General features: G+C 41.0%; 1 long non-coding RNA gene across 1 annotated transcript; it reads right to left on the bottom strand.

Annotated features, from left to right (window-relative positions):
• Positions 1 to 5720: 5720 nt before the first annotated feature.
• LOC309666962 lies at positions 5721 to 7786 on the bottom strand. Its single transcript, XR_014267426.1, has 2 exons — positions 7464 to 7786; positions 5721 to 6783 (listed from the first exon to the last, which is right to left on the bottom strand). It is a non-coding gene; the product is annotated as an uncharacterized lncRNA (long non-coding RNA).
• Positions 7787 to 26876: the final 19090 nt, after the last annotated feature.

Raw genomic sequence — 26876 nt, 5'->3', positions numbered from 1 at the left:
ATGGAAAATGTAGGGCAGCACTTTCTGCAGACCACTGGAATGTGGTTTGCAGAAACCCTTGAGGTTTAAGAAGGAAGCCATTTGTGGCCTAGGTGCTGGATGCCACTGTAGAAACCAACACAATCACCAGCACAAAATAACCCAGTTTCACAGAGGAGAGGTATCTGTGGGACTTATTGTATCATTACATGGTCATTCTGAGTCCCCCTGAAAGCTGGAGGTTTTAGAAAATCAAAACACTCTTTATGCTGATTCTACACATCACAGTGGTAAATATCCAGACCATTTAACCAAAAGAAAAAAAAAAAGTCCTGACCAAATATCCCAAAACTTGATCCTAAAATGAAAGTATATGGATAATTGCTTTAATTTTCCACTTCAGTTGGTTAAGTTATAATAATACCTTGCACTTGCGTGATGTAGCATAGTTTTCAGGGTGTTTTCATGTATATTAATAGTAATTGAGACTTTTTTCCAAGAAGACTGTCAGGTGACCTGAATCGATGGACATTCGTGAGATTGGTATATTATCTCTGTCAGCTACGTTTTGTTCTGTTCCTCCCACAGCGGGTAGCACTAATTTCCAACTTGTATCGGCCATCTTCCTGCAGCCATTTGTCTTTTTCAGGTGTGTATTGGTCAGTTCTCTAAGTACCTGCTGCTTTTTTTCCAAGTTATAATAGGGTGATTTATCAATGTCATTCTTCTCACTTGGCAACGAGAGAGAAACTACAAGATATTATAGAATCGGTCTGCATACCTGGCCTTTAACCACAGTTCTTCAACTTGAAATGGCATTTATACCCCTTCATCACAGACCTTGTCAAGAGGTCCTGGAGTCAGCCTTCACTTAGCCAGTCTTTGCCTTCAGGGTGCATTAGGTAACTGTTTCATAAACTTCTCTTTTCCAAAAGGAATATCTGACAACATTCCCAAGTCACATTTTGTGTTTAGGAGTTGCTGCCTGTGTGTGTATGTATATATCTGCTTCTCATTTGTGTTTCTTATAATCATAAGAAGTCTGACTCAGGCCAAGTAGGTGATTGTCCCTAAATGCCATGATGTGATTTCAGGGCTAAATAGTTCGAATAAGTCTTCCTAATTGATGATGACTGAAATCCCATGATTTGACCATCCTGCCTTTCCTCTGTCCCCAGCAAAACTCCCCCCGAAGTATCCTGCCTTTCCTCTGTCCCCAGCAAAACTTCCCCCGAAGGCTCAGCTCTGTCCGCTCCCAGAACCCATCCTGACCTGCAGGTAGTGATCACTTGAACTGGGATTAGTCCTGCTGTCCTAAGCCTGGTGTCTGGTGGGCCTGGGCTGAGCCCTGGGCACCCTGTCTGCTGACGTGAACCTTAGCTTACACCATGCTTAGCTGGCGAGCATGCACGGGGCGCTGCTGTTGCTTTCTGATTTATACTTATGCTCTCCTGCTGAATTCCGAGTCCCCCACCCCTGCCCACTGATTATGCTGCTGAGCAAATGCTACCCTTCTGTGTCCCGTTGCCTCAAGGTTCCTCCCATGTGTACCTAAAAACGGGGTGGTGGTAGGATTTTCATGGGCCCCAGGCACTTTTGGCTTTGTGGGCCACTTCCTCCATTAAAAAATATTGAAAGTTATGTTTTACAATTGTGTTGGTATAAAGACAAATATGTTCATATCATATATTCAAATATATTCATACTATATATATATATTATTCATTAAGACATTTCTTTGACTTGAAAGTGTATTTTTTCTTCGGACTTTAGTTTCCTTAAAAGAAATTAACACGTTGGCATGGATCGCTAAAAGTATTGTGGGTTCTGGGCATTGTGCCTGGTGCCCCTGATGGTTAAGGTGGCCCTACTGAGAAACAGACCAGACCCTTTACCTTGGATCAGTGTTTCAAAGTTCCATCCTTTGCAAACCACATTTAGGAATTTTACCATATTGCTCTTCTCCCATACTAGTTTTCATCTAATATTTTTCCTTAAATTTACCCCCTTTGAAATTTTAATAACTGTTTTTTTGAAAAGAAGGTTTATGTCAGTAGCATAAAGCCAGTTAACTTGCTGTTAGGAACTATATGTTTATCCTCCCCCATCAGAAATTCAACTGTTGAAAAACCCTAATCCTCAGTGTGAGGGTTTTGGAGGTGGGGTCTTTGGGAGGTAATTAGGTCATGAGGATAGAGTCCTCAAGGTGGGATTAGTGCCCTTATGAGAAAAGACAGGAGAGAGCTTGCTTCTCTTTCTGCCCTCCACCAAGTAAGGACACAGTGAAAAGGTAGCTGACTGCAAAGCAGGAAGTGGACCCTCACCAAGAACTGCCTCTGGCAGCACCTTGATCTTGGACTTCCCAGCCTCGAAAAATGAAAAATAGATGTTTGTTCTTTAAGCCACCTGTCTATGGTAATTTGGTGTAGCGGCCTAAGCAGACTAAGACACTTGCCAAAAATAGAAAATAATCATTAATAATTATTAACATAAATGTTATGTAATTTTTAAAATTTATGTTCATGTTCTATCTAACCCAGTGTTTTGAGTTCCTCAGCATCTCTTATCCTCTATTAGTCCTTGTAGAGTTAATGATCAGATCAATCCTAGCTCAAAGGTGCCCACGCTGTTCAGAGTTTTCCTTTATTCACTGTCTGCCCACCAACACCCAGCCACTGCCCACGTTCTTGCTGCAAAACAAAGGGACCAGACAGACCTCCCCAACTCAGTTTAAGCATTGACAGAGCATCCCTGCCCATTAGACTGGATTTTCCTGGGAAACATCATTGGGTGTCACAATTCTGACTTACCATTTCCCACTAGAACAGACTGTCTAAGAGAACTTTCCATGATGGTGGAAATGTCCTATGTCTGCACTCACCAATTCAGTACCCACTAGACAGATGTAGCTATTGAGCATCTGAAACATGGCTAGTGAGACTGAGGAACAAAATTGTTACTTTTAATTTTAACTAATTTAAATTTAAACTCTTTAGCTACATGTGGCTAGTGGCTACCATATTGCACGGGGCAGCAACGGAGTGTTTGATTTTGGCTATGACCATCCTTCTTGGATTCTCCGTCTCCATCCCAGAACCGATCAGTTCTAAAATTCTTTCCCTTTCCATGAGGCCTGTCATGTCACACGGCCAAGTTTATTAGTGAAATGGATGACACTTGCTATGCTGCTATTAGATGTTCACACCATAGTGTGAAAGAAGGCTCTGGGGGGAGGTATGGCAGAAGGAAGCAGGAACAGAACACAGGACTCTGTGTGCTGCTGGGAGCTCTATGGGTGTGTGGTGAGCGGGGACAGAATGGAGAGAACGAGGTATCAAATGTTAATTCCCCCTGCTTTTCAGTTTTGCAAAGCTAACAATACCCTAGATCTAAACTGTATTAATATCATTTTATTTTCTCCTCTTTGTCCCTTTTAAAACAATTAAAACAGTTGGAGTCAAAGGTTCAGGTTCAGAATAAACAGTCTGCTTAACAGTTTGTCATTGGGACTTCCCTGGCAGTCCAGTAGTTAGGAATCCTCACTTCCACTGCAGGGGGCCTGGGTTCGATCCCTGGTTGGGGAACTAAAATCCTGCAAGCCTCGCGGCGCAGCCAAAAAACAAACGAACAAACAAAAACAGTTTGTCATTAACCTGCTAAACCTAGAAACTCCAGCTTGAGCTGGCTTCAAGCCCCAGGCTTTAGTGGTCACATTGTTGGACCAACTGCACTTATTTAGCGGATATAATTCTATTTCCATTGTGGAGAAGGTGCACATAATAGCAGCTTTTGCCCCAAAGCAAAAATCCTTTGGGAAATCTGCCTGCACTAATGCATGTATCGATATACATGCATATTTCCCATTAATACTAATAGAACCTAATGAGACTGTATAAATCACCTGAATTTTGATGCAGTGTGAATCTGATGTTGGATGCTTCAAGATGAACTCGGAAAGTCCATTTATCTGAGAGCTATTTCTTAATACGCCTTCATCTTGTAGCCAAATTCCTCTCCTGTGACTGAAATATTAATCAAAGGCTGTTTCTGCATCTCCCATCATGTACACCTGCCTCTCATTATCGGAAGAGATGAAGTAGACTCATCTGTGTGACCGTGTGCCTCTATCTAGGCATAGTTTAAGGTTCTAGTGACAGAAATAAAAAGGGAATGGACAGAAAAGAGAAATTAAGAGAGATTTTCCTTTTCGTGGGGAGCAGTGTGCAGGGCCAGGCTAAATTAAGCGTACACATGGTCTGGAATCCTGGAAGCAGTGCCAGATCACATAGGCTGAGCGTGAGGAGTTTATACATCTTTATTCCCCACATGGTCCTCACCCGTTGTCAGCTATATCGAGCATCTTACCTCCAAACCTCCAGAGCAACATGTTTTATCTACACTGTCAGTGTTTTCTGGGGGAGAAATGCATTGTATTACCTATCAGAGCGGTGGAAGTGCTTTCCAACCAGTGTGCCTCCCTCGTTCTTCAAAAATGGGCCCTTCCAGTCTCTAACTTCAGCTCCCTTTTCTCTCTGATCTTTCTCCTCTATTACCTGGATTCTCGTCACAGTGCTTGCTCATGGAGACTGCCTTTTGTTTTACTCTATTATAGGCAAAAAAGGAAAAAGTGTACGGTAGTCCCTTCTTATTCACGGGAGGTACGTTCTAAGACCCCTAGTTGATGCCTTGAAATCACAGATAGTACCAAACCCTATACAGTTGACCCTCCTTAGCCTCAGATTCCACATCCGTGGATTTCACCAACCACAAGTTTAAAATATTTGGAAAAAAAATTCCAGGGCGTTTCAAAAGGCAAAACTTGAATTTGCATCCCACCAGAGGGTTTTACAGAATATTTAGGTTGTATTCACAACTATTTACATAGCATTTACATTGTATTAGGTATTATAAGTAATCTAGAGATGATTTAAAGTATAGGGAGAATGTGCATAGGTTATATGCAAATGCTACAGCATTCTGTATAAGAGATGAACATTCACGGATTTTGGTATCCACCAGGGTCCTGGAAGCAGTCCCTCACAGATATCAAGGGACAACCTTATATACCATGTTTTTTCCCTATACATACATACCTATGACGACGTTTAACTTATAAATTGGGCACAGTAAGAGATTAACAACAACAATAATAAAATACAACAATTATAACAACATACTGTAATAAAAGTTACATAAATGTGGTTTCTCTCTCAAATTATCTTATACAAATTTAATGCCTTTTCCATCTTAACTAAGCACTTACCACACACTGTGGCTGTAACTTTGGCAGATTGCAACAGCAAAACTAGCACAAATTTCTTTTTTCTTCTTCACAATTTCACAAATAGAAGATTTGTTCTTACCGTAGATCTTAGCGTTATCTTATGATTTCCTTCCTTTCTTATTAAATCAAGAACTTTCACCCTTTCACTTAAAGGAAGCATTTTATGGTTACTCTATGGCATATCCAAATTGCCAGCATCACTACTCTTGCACTTTGGGGCCATCGAGTAAAGTAAGGGTTAATCAAACACAAGCACCCCAATGCCACAACAGTTGATTTGATAACCGAGCCGGCTGCTAAGTGACTGAAGGTGAGATATGCTGGACAAAGTGTTGCTTCCCATCCAGGGCAGGACGGAGCTGGAAGCCTCGAGATTTCATCACTTTATTCACAACAGCACACAATTTAAAATTTACGAATTGTTTATTTCTGGAATTTTCCATTTCATATTTTCAGACTGCAGTTGATCACAGGTAACTGAAACCTCAGAAAGTGTAACCTTGGGTAAGGGGGGGAACTACTGTACTATAAGAAAAAAGAAACACACACGCACACTGCATTTTTTTCCCCAAAGTTTCTTTCAGACATAGCAAAAATAAGGACCAGACAGAAAGAAAAATGTAGATTGTAAGTAAAAATGTTGTTTACTGCTGGACTACATAATCTTGGAATTATGGAAAATGAGCACTGGAAAGGACCTTTGGCAGTCTCTCACAATAAGGTTACATCCAGCAGCTGCAGCTTTTCACAGCTGGCAAAGCCCTGGTGTTTCCACGGGTGTCTCGCATAGGCATGGCAAATACTGTTAGTGCCCCCTTTACAGATAAGGAACTGAGGCTAATTAAAAATGCTGCAAAAACAGCATCATTGATTTCTGTATTGTTAAATTGGAATCATTTAGTTTCTTCTCTAGTCCAAGAAAACAGAAGAACAACTATATGCAAAGCTGCTTGAATAAGCTTTTAAATCCAAGGTATCTTAATTTCCAAAACCAGTGAAAGCCCTAAATGAATCTTGGGGTCTACAAAATATTTTAGAATTAGTTTGGTCACTATAATCTGCTTGAACCCAAGAGAATGCTAGAATTAAATTAAGGTTTAATTAATAATAGTTGAGGATTAGTGAAAAAGGTATTGAGCTGTAGTAGATCTTCAAGTCTTACTCTAAATTGAGACATCTTTTAAAAATGCAACACTTTGGAGGGAGGGGAAATTGGATGAAGGTAGTCAAAAGGTACAAACTTCCAATTATAAGATGAATAAGTACTAGGCATGTAATTTAATGTACAACATGATAAGTACAATTAACATTTCTGTGTGTTATATATGAAAGTTGAGAGTAAATCCTAAGAGTTCTCATCGCAAGGCAAAAAAATTTTTCTATTTCTTTAATTTTATATCTGTGTGAGATGATATTCACTAAACTTACTGTGGTCATCATTTCATGATATGTAAATCAAATCATTATGCTGTGCACCTTAAACTTACACAGTGCTGTATGTCAATTATAGCTCAATAAACCTGGAAGAAAAAGAAAGCATACACTGGTTAGGATTATATTAATACGAATGATAAACATCAGTTATGAACACAGATCTCTGTTTCTGTAGCTATAAGATGGAAACAATAATGTTACCTACCAAATAAGTTGTAATAAGAATTAAATGAGACAGTTGAGTAGAAGAAAGACTTTTCATTCTAGTTATTAGGATGTAATACTCTGTCTATAAAATTAAAAGTTCCATTTAAAAAGAAAACATTATTATTGAGTGGAAGAGCTTGTGCAGTCTACCTCTGTTATCCACATCAGAGGGAAACATGGTTATTTGGACCAGGAAGCTCTGGCTCAGGCATCCTCACCCTAGCTTCCTCTTCTCAAACTGTGGATAGCAGGAACTAAAGGTGTGCTACCAACTGCAAAAACAATTGCATTCATTTATTCACTAGTTTATTACAAGCTTGCTTGCTATGGGCCAGAACCTACGCTAGAAATAAATAAAAGGAGAAGATCTGTTCCTGCCCTTCAGGGGTCTCCCGGACTAGTAAGGGAAAGTCTAGGGAAGGGCACTGAAGGAAGGGACTGGATAATTATTGGGGCATTTATATAGGTTAGCTGACATACTCCTAATTACCGCCCTAGTCAAGTGGGTAATGTTATCCCCATTTTATAGCTGAGGCCCAGAGAATTTAGAGTAACTTACCCGAGGTCACACAGCATGTGAAAGAAGGAGAAATCAAACCCCCATATGTCTGATCGTCCCCTTTGCACCACCAATACTAAACCGTGTGATCCCACGGCCACGTAGTATCATGAGGGTAGCCTTCGGCAGCTGCTACCTGCCACTGACTGTCACTGAGCCCCAAGAAGTGTCACCCTCGGCTGTTCTGTTGATGTTGGAGCCCATCTTCTTTCTCTTGGGACACTCTGGAATGGGGGAGAGAGGCTCAGAGCGCCGTCCGGGAGGATTTGCCACGTCATTCCTCTCCAGCAGCTCTCAGGCATACCTGAATGAAACCGAGGAATGTCTCATCTGTCTCCAGGAGAAGGAGTGTTCTTCTCACCAGCATACCTGCCAGCGTCACGGGGAGTAACTGTGAGAGTTTCCGAGAATATATTCAACAGGAGGCAGACAGCCCTTGGAACAGGGGACCTGTGGGAGAGAGATTGCCTCGGGAACTGGGAGAGGTTGAGACAAAGCCAAGAGAAGAGAGGAGTCTTCTTCACTCAGAGCCATAGTAGGAGAGGGAGCCACGGGTCAAGCGGAACACGGTTCAAATGAGCATTATGGTAAGAGAAATACACTGGTACCAGCTTCAGCCACAGGCCCAGCGCCAATGCACAGAGGATAGAAGTATGAGGATAAGCCAAGGTTGGTGACTCAGCAATGACAAGAATTAGGGCCTTGGGAGCTGAAGAAAGTAGGATTCTTCGAGACAGGCTGACAGTTGCTTCTTCTCAATCCCCAAATCCAAAATGCTCTGAAAACTGACATTTTGGGGTGGCAAAACCTGTCCTGAATTGACATAAGGCTGTCTGTAATCTTGGTTCATCCCTCTTAATGTGAATGTTCATAGTTTTGCTGTAGAAATATCCATTTGTTTTATTATGGGTTATGCTGGTGGTATTAACGAATGTAGAGGATAGGAATATATTACATTTCGGAATTCCAAAGCCTGAATTCCAAAACACATCTGTTCCCAAGGGTTTCAGATAGGTGACTGTGTGTCCTGCCCTACTTCCACATTATCTCATTTAATCCTTACATAACTCTTGAGAGGAAATTATTATTTTCCCCATTTTATAGATGAAAAAAATTGGATAGGGAAGCATTTATTTGACCAAGGTCATGCAACCAATAGAAAGTAACAGATCGAGGATTGAACCCCACGCATTGAAGCCCAGCTCTGTGCGCATGCCTGCGCCATGCAATGTGCTATCGGGGACTGTAGGGTGGCCAGCAGTGGCTCCTGGGGAGGGGACTCAGAGATGCTGTCACCTTCTCCTGCTAAAACCTGTCCCTGACGCTGACACCTCCAACAATTGTCTTGGTTTTTATAAAAAAGAAGCAACTGCTGGGCTAGAACCTCCTGTCAGCATGAACTTCTAGAAAGTGCTGAGTAAGAGTGAAATAGGATCTTTTTTAACTCTCATGTCCTTCAGCTACACTAGAGGACCTGTATCTAGGACAGTAGTTTTGGGGCTTTAAGGAGTCTCAGGTTCCTTTGAGAGGCTGATGAAAGCTATGAACTTTCTCCACAGGATATTGCACATGCAACTCCACTGAGTAAATTCTTCATCTTGTTTCAGGGGAGCGTATCCACGAACCCCAGATTAAGAATCTCTGTTCCCAGCTTTTAGAGGATTAGTAAAGTTTCCATGAAAAAAATTATAGCAAAATTCAACTTTAAAGAGTGAAGATCGTTTTAATTAATATAATTCAGTGACTCAGTTAAGATGTAATTTCTGTAGAAGCCTAGAATTCTCTGGCCAAAGTGTGTGTGTGTGTGTGTGTGTGTGTGTGTGTTTGTGTGTGTGTGTTAGGGTGTTAAGAGGAAAGATTGGGTGGGGTTGAGTCCTCTGACTTCTCAAGTAAATTACCCATACAGGTATTGTTAAAGGCTTACAGTTCTGTTGCCTTCTCTGCTCATATAAACAACCAAATGGTCCTGAAAGCAGGGATTGCAATAGAGGTGACTTTCAGTTCAAGGATCTTGTAATTATCTTTGGTCTGTATGAGCTTGGAGACTTTGGTTCTCCTGGGCAGATTGCTTTCCACCATCTGCAATACTAAAACTTGGAAACCACTGTCAACGCCCAACTATAAAGAATCTCCAGCTGACATCGTAACTTTATAGTTTATTTTCCCTCTTGCTGTTTTGATTTACTAGGATTCTAAGCCCAAAACTAAATGTTTCCTAGTCATTTATATCTCTGGTTTGATAGTGATGATAACCTATAGTCCCAAGAGTATAAAACTGGGAATGATGAATAGAAGAAGGGTGTTTGTTCATCACTAGCTGGTGCAGAAGACGACTCCTCAGAAATTCAGGAACTGGATGATGGCAGATTTTGTTTTTTACATCATTACCTTTATGACAGTTCTGTCACTCCACACCGAGTGCAATATTTTCAAGCTGGTTTTTCTCTAACGAGAGTATCCGTGGCTCATGACACTGGGCTGAGCTGTGTTTCTGATTTGTGCGTTTGTAATTGGTAGAAACTGGCGGTGCGTGCATTTTGATGTGAAGTTAAAAAAAAGACATGTTCAGATGAGGAAAACACTTGTATGTTCCTCATTTCCCACATGTTAATAGATAAGATTAAATGATAAATGCAGATTAGCAAAAATGGTTACATTCTTAGACCCTGGAGTTAATCCAACCCGGGTTTGGGTTTCGAATCCATCACTTATCAGCTAAATGACTGTCGACAGTTATTTCTCTCTATGCCTCATTTTCTGTAAAAATGGTATTAAAAGTGGTATTTCCCTCTAGAGATGTTTTAGGGATTAATTGAGATAATGCATGTAAAGTACTTAGCACACTGTCTTTTTCAACACATGTCAGCTAATGCTATCGCACAGGATAATAATGATTTCCCAACTCTGTTCTCCTACAAGAACTCTCTCTGGCATTATTTGGACTTAAATACAACTGGGTCCCCAGATGTGCCAAGATGTATATTTATTTGGTCTTTCTCCCAGCTCTGAGTTATCAGAGACTTAGTGCTTGGATGAGAGGAGGGAGACGAATTTCGTATTACCAGAGTGCTTTGCGTGAGAGGGAGATTGCAAGCCTCCGTGACAAATAGTTTTTTGTGTGCTGTATGGCAGCCTGGCAGGGACTCAATGTGTTTCTGCTGAACTGAGCTGAATGGGCAAGACCGAGAGAATGCCTGGACCCATCCCACCTGCCCGCACCCTGGCGCCTTGTCCGTTCCAGCTGTGGCCCTTGGTCAGCACAGGTGAATGGACTCAGATGTGTTCCAAACCAAAACATTCTAGGGAGGCAGGTGGACCTGTCTCATTCACCCTGGGTCCCCAGGAGCCCGGAGGTGCCAGGTTCATCTGAAGTCAGTGTGGGGATCACCTGTCACCTGTCTCTGCAGAGGTAGAGGGCAGAGCCTGCAGGGTTCTGCCAGCCCTTGCACAGGGTCTCTGTGAGAAAAGCTGCTGGCCTTGCTTTATTATTCTGTCAGCCTTGAATAGCTTTGAGCCTAAAACCACCTGTCTCATTCCAACCGAAATCCAGTAAGTGTTTGAAAGAAAATAATCCCATTTGGAAATCGGTGGGAAACTCAGTCGATACCTTTCCTGGTTCTGCTAAATTGTGCAGAACTTAGCTTCTTGGGAGATCAATAAAATTTCCAAATGTGTATCAAACAAAAGCAGAGGTTCTAAAAAAGGGAACGTGTACAAGACTAAGTGGCTCAACTTAATGGAAAATAGGTCCTCCACAACATACTTGGCAAAACTAATGCTGTGTGTTTCTTGGGATTTGGAAGTGCGCCCTGGAGAGGAGAGAGGCTGTCTTTAGGACATTTAGAGAGACTCTGCCGGGCTGCCTTTCCTTTTGGCCGGTAACAAGGAAACTTGGAATAGGTTAAAACATTTAAAAATGAGATTCTCAGTAATAAACAGCTGTGTACGAGGTATCATGGAAAGCGACATTTTATGACTATCTTATTACTGATGATGAATTATGGCATAGTTTTACTGTATCCCCAGATGTAAGGTTCAAATGTAAAATCAGTCAGAATCAACTCACAGAGCATGCCTGTACTTTTCCACAGCACTAAAATTTATTTATGGTATGTAGATAGTGAGCAGAATTAGCCAAAAAATACCTAATTCAGAAAAAACAAAACCTACCTTTTTCCTGGCAGAACCATAACCAGCGTTATCTTCTAATATGTGACCGTGGGCAGTAATTTTCCGGAATACGGATGACATGAAAGGATTTTGCAGTATTCCTTTCTCTCATCTACTTTTACCACTTTTTAGCCTTTTTTTTTTTTTCCTACTACTTTTATTTTCTAAAGAAAAGTGCCCAGATTTCTTGTTTACTTGGCCTTCTGGACTTCCTCGTGCTTGTGCAAATTAGGTTTTTAATACTTACTCATTTTAGAAACTTTTTATTATGAGAAGACTTGTGGCCAGAGGAAAAGAAAACATGAAGTATATTGAATTACCTACAGTGGCCATTGATATTGTTATCGTAATACCATGAACAAAAACATAAAACAATGGGCTGGAGTCAGGGCACGTGGGCTCCAACTCATGGGTCTCCAGGAGCCCCATTGGCATCCTGGGGACATTTATATGAGATGACCGCTCAGGTCCGTCCAGCTCTGAAGGATCCATGCCCAGCGGCATGCAGGGAAAGAGCCTGGGGGGCCAGCCTCTCTCAGCAGCATAAGTCCTCCCTGACCTCATTTGACCCTCTGATTTCCCTCATCTCTATCACAAAGCTAGTAATAGCATCCCCCAGAACGTAGCAAGGGAGTTAGGTTAGGGAGTTAAATAAAATCCTGTGCTGTGACTTGCTTACTCCTGGCGCCTGAAATACAGTATGCACTGCTTGTTATGTACCACCCAGCCCCACTGAGCAACAAACAGTGACCCAGAGAGACCCTGGAGCCAGACTGCTATGCCCCTTACTGGCTGTGCCACCTTGGGCAAGTTACTTAACCACTCTGTGCCTCAGCTTTTTTATCCACAACCAGTGATAATAATATTAATAGCAACCTACCCCGTAGGATTCTTGTAAGGATTTTTAAAATCTAGACAGAAATAATACCACTCTTTTGGGATGTACTGAGTGTTTACTCCATGTTAGTCATTGAACCAAAATGGTTTACACACTTTATCGCTTGTCAGCCTACGAGGTGCTGGTCCATTCTTACCGCCATTTTACAGACAAGAAACTTGCAAGCGTTGTCTGTGATCACACAGCCAGCATGCAGTGAAGGCAGGGTTCAAACGCAGGTCGCCCTACTCTAAAGCGTGTGCTTCCCAGCCCTACAGTCTGTGCTGGGCCTGTGTCTCCCCCCCCGAAAATAGCGTGGTCAGGTTCAACATGCTGACAGGCTTCCAGAGTAGGTCCAAGCAATAACAACCCCGTGGAAATCAGTCCAAAATCAAGCCGACTAGCGCACCAGCATCTTCATTTGCAAACCAGATCTGGGGCTGAGTACGGCGGTGGCACCATCAAGAGAGCACTGCATACTCTGCTTAAAAGTCAAGCACTTTTGAAAACCTCTGCTTGAAATTGTGTGCCACTGATTGAAATGAAACACAAACTCAGATGCCAAGCAACGGTGGGAAGAGGACAAGAAGAGAACTAGTGACAAACAACTCGTTAGCGCATCCCCACCGATGGTCACAATAAGAACCCACACGAAAAAAATAACATCACAAGGAAAATTATGGAGGTCTTGGCCACAAGTTATTTTCTGTTCCAATATGTAAAATAGAAAACTGTTATTTTTCTATCAAATGGCACAAATTTCTATAGTGGGAAAGACCTTTAATTTGTTGGTTCTGTCACAACACTGCAGCCCTGATGCGTCTGACTTTTGCAGCCAAAGCTCCCTGGCCTTTGTCCTCGCCTTTTCGGTGTAGCAGGAGGAGGGCTGGGGCTGGCACCCTGGAGGGACAGCTCCCCCCCGCCCCCGCCCCCCTGCTCCTAGCATCCACATCAGGACAGAAAACCCTCATGCTACAGTACTTTGGAAGAAGTTCCGGGCCAGACTTTCTAGGTCATGTGGCTGGTACGAGGCAGGGTCAAACCCAGATCCTTTGAGTCCACATCACCCTGTCATCTCTTATTTAACCTTATCTGACCATGACCTGGGTGCCTGCCTCGGGACTAACTTGTTTATCCTTTCCTAAAAGACGCCTACATTTTTATAATCTCTGAAACACCCCCCGCCCACCCCAAAATAAATATAACTTAGAACTCATAGCTAAAATTGCATTCCCGTACTCAGCCTGGCAGTGGATAGATGTGCTGAGGTGCAGAGGGGGCTTACTCGAAAAGACCTTGAGAGAGAACCCAGGTTCATAGGAGTCCTGAGAAGTCAGGCTTGGCACTGGTTCCAGAAACAGTGATCAAAGCATACCCACACCAGGTCCTGACTTCTCAGAAAGAGGAGCCTTACGTAAGGTGTCTTGGCCAGCTCGGGCTGCTGTAACAAAAATACCGTAGACAGGGTGGCTTAAACAACAGACCGTTACTTCCCACGGTTCTGGAGGCTGGGAAATCAAGATCGAGGTGCTTTTAAATAGCTGCCTTTTCGTTGTATCCTCACATGACAAAGAGAGAGGGCTAGCTCTCTTCATTTTCTTATAAGGACACTAATCGCATCATAAGGGCTCCAGCCTTATGACTTAATTATTTCCCAAAGGCCTCACCTCCAAATACCATCACATTAGGGCTCCAAAACATGAATTAGGAGGGGGCACAAACGTTCAGTGCATAGCACTAGGAATAATGCAGCCAGCCACATTTCTTCTTGCAAAATCATCTTTGGCCCAATTTCTCCATCTCCCTTGCCCCCTGCATCTAATTGGTTGTCTCTTCTTCTTAGATGTTACATGAACTCCTTTCTCTCTGCTTTCAGTTCTCATTCCTTCATACCCTGAACTCTGCAGTCAAGTCACTCTGGTCATCTCTCTCTCTCCCATTTCCTCAGCCCCCCTGCACACAAATGTCTGATGATGTCTTCCTCTACTTAAGAGTTCAGAACCCTCCCTTGCCCATGGGATCAAAGTTCTTTACCCACAAATTCTTATCCCTCTAGGATCTAATCTCTACTCGGCTGCGTGAGTTATCTGCTCCAAACAAACTAGTCTTTCCCCGTCCCCTTAATATGCCTCGTGGTTCTCCCTGTTTACCCCCTCAACCAGCACTACCCTCAGATCCAGGTAAGAAGGGCCTTTACTCCAGCTTCACACTCTAGGGGGCCTTGCTCTGGCCTTATTCCTCCTCGTTGGGTGACACATTGGCAGGCCCAAGGGGATGTGCTTACCCTGAACCCAAATCCTGCCCTGTAGTCCATGTGCTGAACACCTGAGACCCAGAATTCCCTGCTCCAATGGCCTGATGGCAGCTTTCATGGCCTGCGCAGTTGCGGGGGTGGGCGGGCGGGGAGGAGTGGTAAGTGGACTGAGCTTAGACTTGCAGGCCTGGGTGTTTACGTGTGTGCATATGAGGGACCTGGGGTAGGATGGGCAGGGGGCATGCCTCATCCAGGGGCCGGGGGCTGGCTCTCCCATTCCACTGCCAAGTTCCAGAGCCTAGTGATTATAAAGCGTATTTGTCAAGGTAGAGGATAGAGCATATTTTATTTAGCTTGACTTATAACTTTAAAACAGGTAGAGCACATTTTAACAGTCTGTTAGTTTGACTTAAAACTTAAAAATATTAAGACAGGAGGTATGTGGGTTCCATTTGTATTCTTGTCCCAGGATCCAGAAATGTTAGGAGCTCACCTTCCCTCTATTTCCATTTCTACCAGTTGAAATTTTACCCATCTTTTAAGTTACAGGTCCATTCTTACCTTTACCATAAAGCCTGCACTGACAACCCCCAGCTACAATGTAATTTCCCCTTAGCTTGTTTCATTCATAAACCAGTCTTAGTGACGTTCTAGGTGCCAGGCACCATGATGGAATTAAAAATACAGATGTGAAGAAACAGGTCTTTCCCTCAAAGAGCTTATAGGCTAGAAAAAGAGTCAGCACCCACCCACCATGCACGATCCATCAGCACCTTCTGTTGACATTACATCCAAATTATATTCCAAATATGACACATCCCTGCAATCTTCCCTGCTAAAACCCCAGTTTAAGGCACCATGACTTTGAATCCAGACTATGCCTCTGCTCTTGGCCTGCTTATGGTCTATTCCCCACCAGCTGCCATAAGACCTTTCTGCCCTGCTTAAAACCCTCCAGTGGCTTTCCACTGCAATTAAAATAAAATCTAAACCCGTAACCTGAACCCCATTGACTCTCCAGCCCATCTCCTGGATCTCTCCCTCTCATCCTCTACTTCAGTGACTTCTCAAGCTTTCCCTGGCTTCTTTCTATCTCTCAAACACCTTGTTCCAATCTCAGGGGCCTGTGAACTTGCTATTCTCTCTATAGCAAATTTTTTCTTGTTGCCTCTTTTTTCTTGTTGCTTATTTCTTAGTTCGTATGTTATCTTCCCAAAGAGACCTACCCCAACTTCCCTAATGAAAGAACTTCCAAATCCCTTATTATCCCATTACTCTATTTTATTAATTTGTTCATGTGTTTACTGTTTGCCCATGTAGAATTGGATTCCATGAGAACGAGGGCTTTGTTTTGCTCATAACTGCCTTCCTGGTGCATATAGTTGGCACTCTGTAAATTTTGTTAAATGAACGAATGATTGCAATAGAATGTGATTTGTGCAGGGCGCTGCAGAAGCCATTGGAGAAACCTAATTTTACCTGGGGAGAGTTGGTTTTGACTGCGGCCTGGGTTTGGGGAGGTGGGGTTGGTGGGAAATGTGAAGACATAGACAGGGTTGACAATACATTTGATCATGCTAGAGTTTAAACTTTAATCTGAAAGCCAAGAGGAGTCATTGAAGGGTTTGAGCAGAAGCGTATGACCAAATTTGTCTCTTAGAAGTGACCTGGGGTAGAGTGGGAGGAGAAACCAGAGAAGGCAGAGATGGAGGCAGGGGTTTAAGTCAGGATAAAGCTTACTATATACGGGAGGGAAGAGGATTTCTATCAGGAAGATAAGAAGTAGACAGCTTTAGTCAGCAAATCCACACCTAAGCCTCCCTGCATGTACAGTCAGGGTGAAAAATTGGGTAAAGATGACAACTGCATGGAGGGAATGCAGGAGATGGAGCCGTCTCTGGTGGCTGCTGGGTTTCAGATTAGATGCAACCTTTCTCAGCCTGGATTCTTGGAGAGAATCAAGCTCTAATGTCCAGAGGCACCTACTGTGTGTAGTTAATGAACTTCCCTCCTAAGCATCTAGAATGGTTCTAGATATGCGCCGTTGTTGGAAGAATTGAGAAAACAGTTCCTGTGTCGTGTAAGTCAGAGGAGGACTCCCATTTTTTTTTGGCCGAGCCACACTGCACATGGGATCTTAGTTCCCTGACCAGGAATCGAACCCATGGCCCCTGTAGTGGAAGCACGGAGTCCTAACCACTAGACCGCCAGGGAATTCCCAGGAGTCCCACTGAGAGTAGGGTAGATCATGGTATCACTGGGGAATACAGAGGTAGAAACGTATTTAGAGGAAAAATACTGAGTCAGGTCTAATCATATTGAGTTTGAGATGAGGACTGAGTGGTGAGTTATGAAAAAGAGAGAGAGAGAAATCAACATATAGGAGTTAGTTGATGCCAAGGGTGTAAAGGAGGTTGCCTAGAAAAAGGATAAACCAAGGAAAGATCCAGGGCAAAGCCCTGGGAAGCCTCATTAATTAAGGCTTACCTTAAAGTTGCAGGTTAAAGAGTTGGCTAAGTCAAGAGATCCCAAAAGGAAGACCTAGAAGAAGACAGAAGTTTGCAGAGAAATAGTACAGAATGAGGCGTGGTATTGGGGAAGCCAAAGTAGTTTCAAGAAGAAAGGGATGGTTGATAGTGGCAACCATAACAAAGGTGAAATAGGAAATGTACTGAAACGTACATGTGGGTTTGGTAATATGAAGGTCACTTCATCTAATTCTGGGAAAGCGCCCCATAATTCTTCTCATTCTGAAGTCGTGCTATCATCATCACCATCATCATCATCATCACCATCATCATCATCATCACTACTGCTACTAGTAGTGGTGGTCATAGCAGTTTCAGGGGGTGGATGGGGAAGACAGGAGTGAATTACCCTAATGATGTTAGAAGTAATTTCTCAGAGTCTCAGAAGGTATGCTTACAAGACAGATTATGATGGACCTTTCACTCATCAGAGCTGCAGCAATCCATTCTATGAGCTGGCTTCTTAAAAAGGTCCAATAGATCCTACATCCAATGAAGTGTTTCTGTGTAGTTCACCATTAAAACAAGATCCATCTTTTTTTCTCCAGTGATGTGAATTTAATTTATTCTCATTTATTAAAGCTACTTCTGGGACTTGAAAATGCTTTCTAAATGTTCATTCCATTTTTACATTCGCAATCCATTTCATTCAACACGCCTTACTGCAGATTGAATTGCTTACTAAATTTGAAAGAGATCAATAAATAGCAGCAAAACTACAGGAGGTCATTTAATTTTTTTTTATTAACAGACCCAATAAATCTGAGCCTATTTTCTTCAAATAAATCAGCTGGAAATTAAAAAAAAAAACTGCTTTTGGGCAATTTATGAGGTTAAATCTAAAAATAAAATTTTACTTTCATTTGTGGCTGGTATTAACATGACAAAGCTTCAACAGAGCTTGCTTAGTACTGAATTTATGTCCCCTATCTGCACAAATATCTTTTGCATAGCTGTATACAGGTTAGCGAATAGATTTGAAAGGGAACAGAGTCAAACTAAAAATACAGTCTGTAGAGAGGAGTTCTCTGTATTTAAATGTTTTAGGGTACATGTTAAAAGTCTGATTTGTAGGCAGCGTTTTTATATGAAAATGACCTGGGTCCCCTAGAATTTACTGTGGCTACTTAATGCAGGAGGAGGGAAACTTTAACCTCTAAGGCTGGTTTTATTTGAGTTCATCTAGACATGGGGCGATACTGCTTTGGCTACACCAGGAGCATAATTTTCCCTTTGGTGAGCTACGGGGGCTGAGAACAGTGATTAATTGGCTAATCAGAATTTCAAAGGGCAGTGATAACAGTGGTGAACAGAAGGTAGTGACAGAAGTTCAAGTCCATTAAAACACTTTGCAATGACTGAGACGTTCCCCCCATCTCTCCCTGTTCAGTAGTCTCCTCTGCCCGCTGGTCTCTAAGCCTCACCCTCGCCACTAGCCTTCCTTATTTTTTTTCTGTATACATTTCCCCAGCCTCTTTCTTTACATCTTCACTACCCACAAAATGAAACTGAAAAATATGAATCTTTTCCTTTTTATTTTTTAAAATATTTTATGTTACTCTATTTTATTTTTTTTGGACGCACCGCGCAGTGTGTGGGGTCTTAGCTCCCTGACCAGGGATCGAACCCTGGCCCTCGGCAGTGAAAGTGCAGAGTCCTAACCACTGGACCGCCAGGGAATTCCCTTTTACTTTTTAAAGTTTTATTTTCCCTCTTCTTAAATTCAAAACAAGTTGAGCTTTTTGATTTTTTTTTCCCCTCCCATCCTACGATTGTTCTTATTTTTGTGGGGCACTTAGATTTTGTTTACCTCCACTGCATCAGTGGACCACAATATCAAATGAATTCCCAGGCTAAAGGGACTCTTAGGTAGCATAAGAATAGTGAATTTGTGCAGATAAATCAACGATTAGGATTTTTCCCCCCCAGACACAATCAATATCACTGTCTTTAATAGCCTAGCAACGTGAAACTATTCCATACATTTTCATCCTCGCCTACATTAAAACCTGAGAATCAGGCAAGTGACTCAAGCGATTTCTTAGGTAGGGAATGTGCCCGCACAGAGCCGGGCGTGACTTGTCTCAAGTCAAGCTCCTCAGCGGGAAAGGAAAATGGGGCCACGCCCCTTGGGAAGAGACACCGAGGGCCCTCACCTTGCTCAGCCCACAACTGGTTTACCAAGCTAATAGCCGCAGCATTATGCCTATGACTATATACATGATAATACATTATCCCACACACAGGAAGTTGGATGAATATATGAAATCATCTTGCTTCCATGTCCTTACAAATGATCATTGCAGGCACAGAGTTTTGCATTTCAGGTTTTTCTCCCTATGTTCCCTTCAGTGACATTCATTCTCTCTCTCTTCAAATCTGTTTACCTAGCGACTCCTGGGAATGGAAACTTTTCTTGTGATTAGATCACAGGGCTGGGGACTTCTATAAAATTTTCAACTTGGTCTCATTTTCACTTAACGGACCCTTTGTTCCTCCTTTCCTTATCTATATAGTGAGGAAATAACACTTTGCATGGAAACTGATTCTCAGATGAGAGGTAACTGAATGTTATCGTTTTCATCATCATCCTCAAACAGTGGACATATTCTAGGTGTGGCCAAAGCAAGAAGGGGATGATCCTGAGAACTTCCTAAAAAGACCCGAGACTTGAAAATGTTTCTGGAGAGGCAGCTGTAGCGCAGTGATTGAAAGCACAGGCTGAGAGAGCCGGCTGGACTGGATTTGAATGCTGGTTTTGCTACTGACTAGCTGCCACAGTTTCCCCAAGTGTGAAATGAAAGCATAATAGTGACTCCCTTAGCACTGAAAGTAGGATTATACAAGTTAATATTGATAACGTTCTTGGAACAGGGCCTTCAGTCTCAAAATGCTGTGCAAACAAAAAATTTAGCATTTCTGATTATGCTAGAAAGAAAGGCCCCTCTTGTCTGGAAAGATGCCGTTCTCGTCCTTGTCTCTCATGAGCAAGAATTGAGTTCAAACACAGGGGGTTCCGCTGATGAGAGAAAGAAGTGACCGTATGATGGAGACCATAAGAATCCATCAACTACTGGTCTTTAAACGATTTTGCTTCTCTACCTCCTAAAGAAAATGTTTGTTCATGTAACTCACACAGTTTAAATTTGATATTGAAAATTGTATTATAACTTTAAGTAAGTTTATTTTTGTTATTAGGAGGTAGAAAATATGAAATGAGATGAGGATCGACTGTAATTGCAAAAAATATCTCATGATTTGATTTTTAAAAAATAGACTTTACCTACCTTATATAATAAAGCATGACAAATCTAAAAGAAATTGCATAAAGTGTTGATGTGTGGATTTATCAGATATATCACCGAAATTTTTGGTAGACTCACAAAAAACACTCTAGTTGCATTTAAAATGATCAACTTCAGTAACCTATACTGCTTTGGCTGTCTGGAATTGAGATCATCATCCATTCCTACATGATCTGAAATATCACTTTACCAGCACCAATGTTTTACAGAATTGTGTATAGATGGGGAAAGATAATAAGCCGGATGTGTTTAAGTTGTCTTGATAAATCAGTAAAAGAGGCTTTCTCGGGCTTCCCTGGTGGCGCAGTGGTTGAGAATCTGCCTGCCAATGCAGGGGACACGGGTTCGAACCCTGGTCTGGGAAGATCCCACATGCCACGGAGCAACTAGGCCCGTGAGCCACAACTACTGAGCCTGCGCGTCTGGAGCCTGTGCTCCGCAACAAGAGAGGCCGCGATAATGAGAGGCCCCGCGCACCGTGATGAAGAGTGGCCCCCACTTGCCACAACTAGAGAAAGCCCTCGCACAGAAATGAAGACCCAACACAGCCATAAATAAATAAAATAAATAAAATAGTGTTTAAAAAAAAAAAGACCTTCATTTAAAAAAAAAAAAAAAAAAAAGAGGCTTTCTCAAACCGTTATTTCTATTTATACTTTTGTTTAGCTGTCCAAAAATGTTTGCACCCCTGAGCAGTGCACTATAGTAAGAGTTGGCACAGGTGATGGGTATGCTTTTCTTCTTTCTAAACTGATAGGAACGATTTTACTAAAATCTTTTCTAAACAACAATGAACGAAGCTCCCTCTCAAGTAAGTCGTCTTCAGAAAAAAAAAAAAAAAAAAAATATATATATATATATATATATATGGAAGTTGAGGATACTGAAACTAATTCCTTTTAAAAAGCTGGACATGTGTATAGATGACCCATAGTTCCCCCACAACTTCCCTCTTTCTACCAAACGGATGGAAGGAAGAGGGATGCTTTTTATCTTCCCACGGGCCACTGAAGGTTGGTGATTAAGGGAAGCAAGCAGGAAGAAACATGTATTATGGTTGCTTGTTGCAGGTTTGTAAGATAGAAAGAATACACTGGAAGATGATTCCAGCAGGAGGTGTCACTGGTTCTTGGTGGAAGGAAGACCTGTGATTGTTTTAAGCACGAGAGGCTATTTTCATCACTATACCGTCTACTCCCTCTACCCCCCATGCCTCAGATGCTAGTTATAACTGTATTCCAAACTGCAATATACCAAAGGTTATGGATAGAGTTACACTTACATAAGTAACTTTATAAAGACTATATATTGAGGTTTTTTATAAATATAATTCCTTACCATTTGTCCTTTGAAATAAAGGTTGAATTGCTAAATAACAACCCAGTAAGGTTGTTACTGCCTTTCTTGTCTTTCTCCAAAAAAAACCCAAAACAAAACAAACAAATCTTTATAAATATTCAGAAGCTTTGACTACATCAAAGTGACCAGTAGAAAATTGCAAATGAGAAACAGAAAATATTTGCAAGACAATTGGCATTTCATTTTTAGAGAAAGCTGTTTTCTGACAGCAGTAGTTTAGCATTTTTGCTTTCATTTTATTTAAAAGGAGAAACTGTAGTTCAGAAGAAAAGACAGTATGAAAAGGAACCCAGTTTACCCTCTCATCACCATACATAATATATGCTTGTGGGAGAGCTCTCTGGGGGAACAAACAGGCAATTGATTGCAATGACTATTTTCTATTTATTCCAGTGATAAAATGAAAGACTGGACTCAACATCAGATTTTTTTTCTTAAGGAACTTAAAGAAAAATTGGTTTATTTGATGTCTTATTATGTCTTCAGCAGTTAACAAATCTGTAAGCATCTATTTTATTTTACTGTAATACCACTACATATTGAATTGATTTTTTAATTGTAGTAAATTCAGATGTTTATTTTCAACCCTGAAATTTTCTCATTCTACCGTTGCTTTTGCCTGAGGTAAAAATAAATGTTACAGTCATAAATGGAGAGGGGAGATAATTTATGACTACACATACGTTTAATCAGTCAGCCAGACTGCTCACTATGTATGTGCATCTGTATCTACTTTTATCTGTTAAAATGCTTTAGGCTGCTGGAAACAGAAAAGGCATTATCTCACATAACTAGAGGACTCAAAGTGGGGTGACTCCAGGGTTGGACAGTTCCATGGCTTAACTCTGTCATCAAGAAGATCACTTCTTGGGAATTCCCTGGTGGTCCAGTGGTTAAGACTCGGTGCATTCACTGCCGTGGGCCCAGGTTCGATCCCTCGTCAGGGAAGTAAGATCCCACAAGCTGTGAGGTGTGGCCAAAAAATAAATAAATAAATTTTTTAAAAAAAGATCCCTTCTTTCCTTCCTTCTTCTGTGCCTTCTTAGGCATGTAGGTTTTGTACCCGAGCTGGCTTCTTTGGAGTTGCAAGATGATTGTCACAGGTACAGGCGTCTCATCCAGAGCGTCACCAGATTTCCAGGGGTAGAGAAGACCACCTCTTCTTCCTGTGTCTTCCTTTTTCTTACGAGCCAGGAAATCCTTCTCAGAAGCCTCACATCAGACCTCTAGTTTCATTAGCAAAGATTGAGTCATACGCTTCTGCCTAAAACAATCACAATCAGAGAGAATAGGATTATTCTGATTGGTATAGAGAATTCAGATTAGCCTCTAAATTCCACGGGAACAGTGTAAACTCAACAGAATTTTGGATTATTCAGTATGGAGGTTTCGGGTGGGCAGTGATCTGACGTGTCAGCTGGCTGTTGAGAAATAGCCATACTGAACATATATTGGCATAAGTATAGATCTATGAAGTGTGAATTATTAATTCAGAAATGTTCATTGGGGTCGTAGGGACTCTAGCCTTTAAAATGATCAACGTAGAATTCAGACATCATGTTGTTTTATTTTCTTAATACCTGTCAGAAAAGATTTTATGTACAAAGTTGTTTTTGGTCTCTCACCTCCGCTGGAATGTAAGTTCCTTGAGAGTGCAGACTGTATTTGTCTTGTTCACAGCTGTGTGTCCAACATCTGGAACAGGGTAATCAGCACATGGTAGGCACTCAAGAAATATTTTTTGAGTAAGTGATGAAAATTACAAGGAGGAGATTGTAATCCCTCTCCAGCCACGGTATGGAAATCATGATTTAGCAATTATTTTTATATTGCAAAAAATGTAAAGTCCTCCACGTTTTATACACATGTTCAGTGTGTTCATCCCCTGTAATGGGAGAATACCACAACAGGTATTGTCCACCCTTTTGTTAAGATGATTTTGTGACACGATGCAGAAAGAAGAGGTTTAATTGGGCTACACTCCAGTAGGACTGAGGAATGGAAGAACACAGCTACAAAAACACACCTGTAAGCACCACATCAACATAAAATGGCAGAGCAGTTAGCCAAGCATTGGACCAAGACTGACAGAAACAAAACAAAGAAAATACAAGTGCAAGAAAAATTAAATTTCAAGCTAGTATGGACCAGTTTGAAAACTCTAAGATGATTCATTCTTTAAACTTTAAACATAATGTGTGATGCTTTTGCAAATTATGTCATGAATAATTGAAGAAGACTGGGGAGAGGTACCTACTCTAGCAGGGTTTTTGATATGGACTATTTCAATTTATTTTAAATATTTGACATAGTTTTTCAGATATCTAACCCCTGAAGGTATTGACATTTAATAGTAGTTCTAACAGCACTGAATATTTTATTTATCTATGTTATTTATAAAACTTATTAAGCACACAAATTCTAAGAGGCAAAAGTATCAAAGATATCACCAATCCTCTTTTTAAGTTTCTTATGGTCTAGAACAGCTACTGAGACACGAGACACGTACATGAACAATTATAGTTCAAGGTAGTATGAGGTCAATCTCTCAACAGGAGTACAAACAAAATATTATAACAAATTAAATAGAAGGAGAGAGATATTCTGGCTGCAATGATCAGAGAATGGTCCATGAAAGAGATGGCACTGGATCTGAGCTTGTCAGATGGACTTAGGAAGGTGGGTGGAAAAACACTCGCAAGGAAGTTCCAGCCACTGGACTAGATGATAGTAAAGTTAGCTAGAGCCATTCACTAATCTATCTTCAGGTAGTTTTTGATGTTCCACCAGTCTTTGACCTCAGCTCTCTGCTCTTCCATGTTTTTATCAACATCTTGGAGAAAGCCTTATAAGTCTTTAATAATAAACTTGTAAGTCTTTAATAATAAGTGTGCTTATTCAGATTTGTTTGCAATGCAGAGCAGGTAGAAATAGAGACTATACTAGAAACAGATAAATGATCCAAGAAAGTCTTAACTGGCTAGAATGACTGATGTTATCTAAGAAGAGAAAATTTACCAAATAAATGTAAACCTCTTCAATTTGATTTAAAAAAAAATGTATTGCCCAAGCACAAGATGGAATTGCCCTGGCTTAACAGCAATCCACATGAAAAGAGACTTGAGCAGGATTAGTTGATTACCTGCAAGGTATTTACCCTAAAGCAAATGAAAACTACATTCATTTAGCCTAAAATGTATCCATTCCATAAACATGTTTTAATTAAACACTCTGCACAAAATATTATCCAAGGATATGGAACTATAACAATTAATAAAAATGATTCCTGTCCTTAGGAACATATAGCTTATGACAATACAATTAAAATATAGTGCTGTAAATGTAAAAATAAAATATAGGCCTCAAAAATAACAAATAATCCCAGCGAAGAAGTATTGGTCAGATCACAGCAGAGTATAATGCTAAATTTGTACACACATTTTTTTTAAAACAGCTTTATAATTCACTCATTTAAAGTGTATAATTCAATGGTTATATACATATATTTTTTCACAAAGTTGTGCAACCGTCACCATAATCAATTTTAGGACATTTTTATCAGCCCTAAAAGAGACCCTCTAACCATTAGCAGTCATTCTCTATTCCCCCCCAGCCACCAACACCATCCCCAGAGTCTTCAGCAAACACTAATCTACTTTCCATCTCTAGAGATTTCCCTATTCTGAACATTTCATAAAAATGGAATTATAGAATATGTGGTCTTCCGTGACTAGATTCTTTCATTTAGAACAATGTTTGGAAGTTCATCCATTTTATACCACATATCAATATTTCATTCTTTTACTGTTGAGTAATATCCTGTTGTATGGATATGCCATACTTATTTATCCATTTATCAGTTGATGGACATTTGGGTTGTTTTCAGCTTTTGGCTATTCTGCATAATGAGCCATGTTCAAGTTTTTGTGCCAACATATGTTTCATTTCTTTTGAATCTATACCTAGGGAGTTGAATAGTTAGGTCATGTGGTAACTCTATGTTCAACCTTTCGAGGAACTGTCAAACAGTTTTCCAAATTTGCTACACCATTTTACATTCCCACCAGCGATGTATGAGGTTTTTGGTTTTTCCACATCTTGTTATTGTTGTCTTTTTGATTATAGCGATCCTAGTGGGTGTGAAGTAGCATCTCTGTGTGGTTCACTTGCATTTCCCGAATGACAAATGATGTTGTGCGTCTTTCCATGTGCTCATTGTCCACTTGTACGTCTTCTTTATTTTTTAATATTTATTTATTTATTTGGTCGCGCTGGGTCTTAGTTGCGGCACATGGGCTCCATAGTTGTGCCATGCGAACTCTTAGTTGCAGCATGCATGTGGGATCTAGTTCCCTGACTGGGGATCGCACCCGGGCCCCCTGCATTGGGAGTGAGGAGTCTTAACCACTGCACCATCAAGGAAGTCCCCACTTGTATGTCTTCTTTAGAAAAATGTCCACTTGGATCTTTTGCCCATTTTTAATTAGGTTATTTATCTTCTTATTATTAAGTTTTGAGTCTTTTATGTAATCTGAACACAAGTCTCATGTCAGATATATGATTTGAAAATATTTTCTTCTGTTCCGTGGGTTGTCTTCTCACTTTCTTGTTGGCATTGTTTGCAATACAGAAGTTTTTAATTTTGTAAAGTCTAACTTATTTTTTGGTTGTTGTAGTTGTTGCTTTTGCTTTTGGTGTCCTATATAAGAAACCATTGCCTAACCCAGGATCATAAAGATTTACTTCAGTGTTTTCTTCTAGGAGTTTTATGATTTTGTTTATTGTGGCTTTGTCCTAAGTTTCAAAATTGGGAGGTGTGACTCCAACTTTGTTCTTCTTTTTAGAGACTGTTTTGCCTATTCTGGGTCCATTACATTTACATGATCAGCTTAGGACAAAATATTTTAAGAAAGATATTGA

This window comes from Balaenoptera physalus (assembly GCF_965194825.1).
Source record: "Balaenoptera physalus genome assembly, chromosome: 9".
In the NCBI taxonomy this organism is placed as follows: domain Eukaryota; kingdom Metazoa; phylum Chordata; class Mammalia; order Artiodactyla; family Balaenopteridae; genus Balaenoptera; species Balaenoptera physalus.
This window is presented reverse-complemented; position numbering and strand designations above follow the sequence as displayed.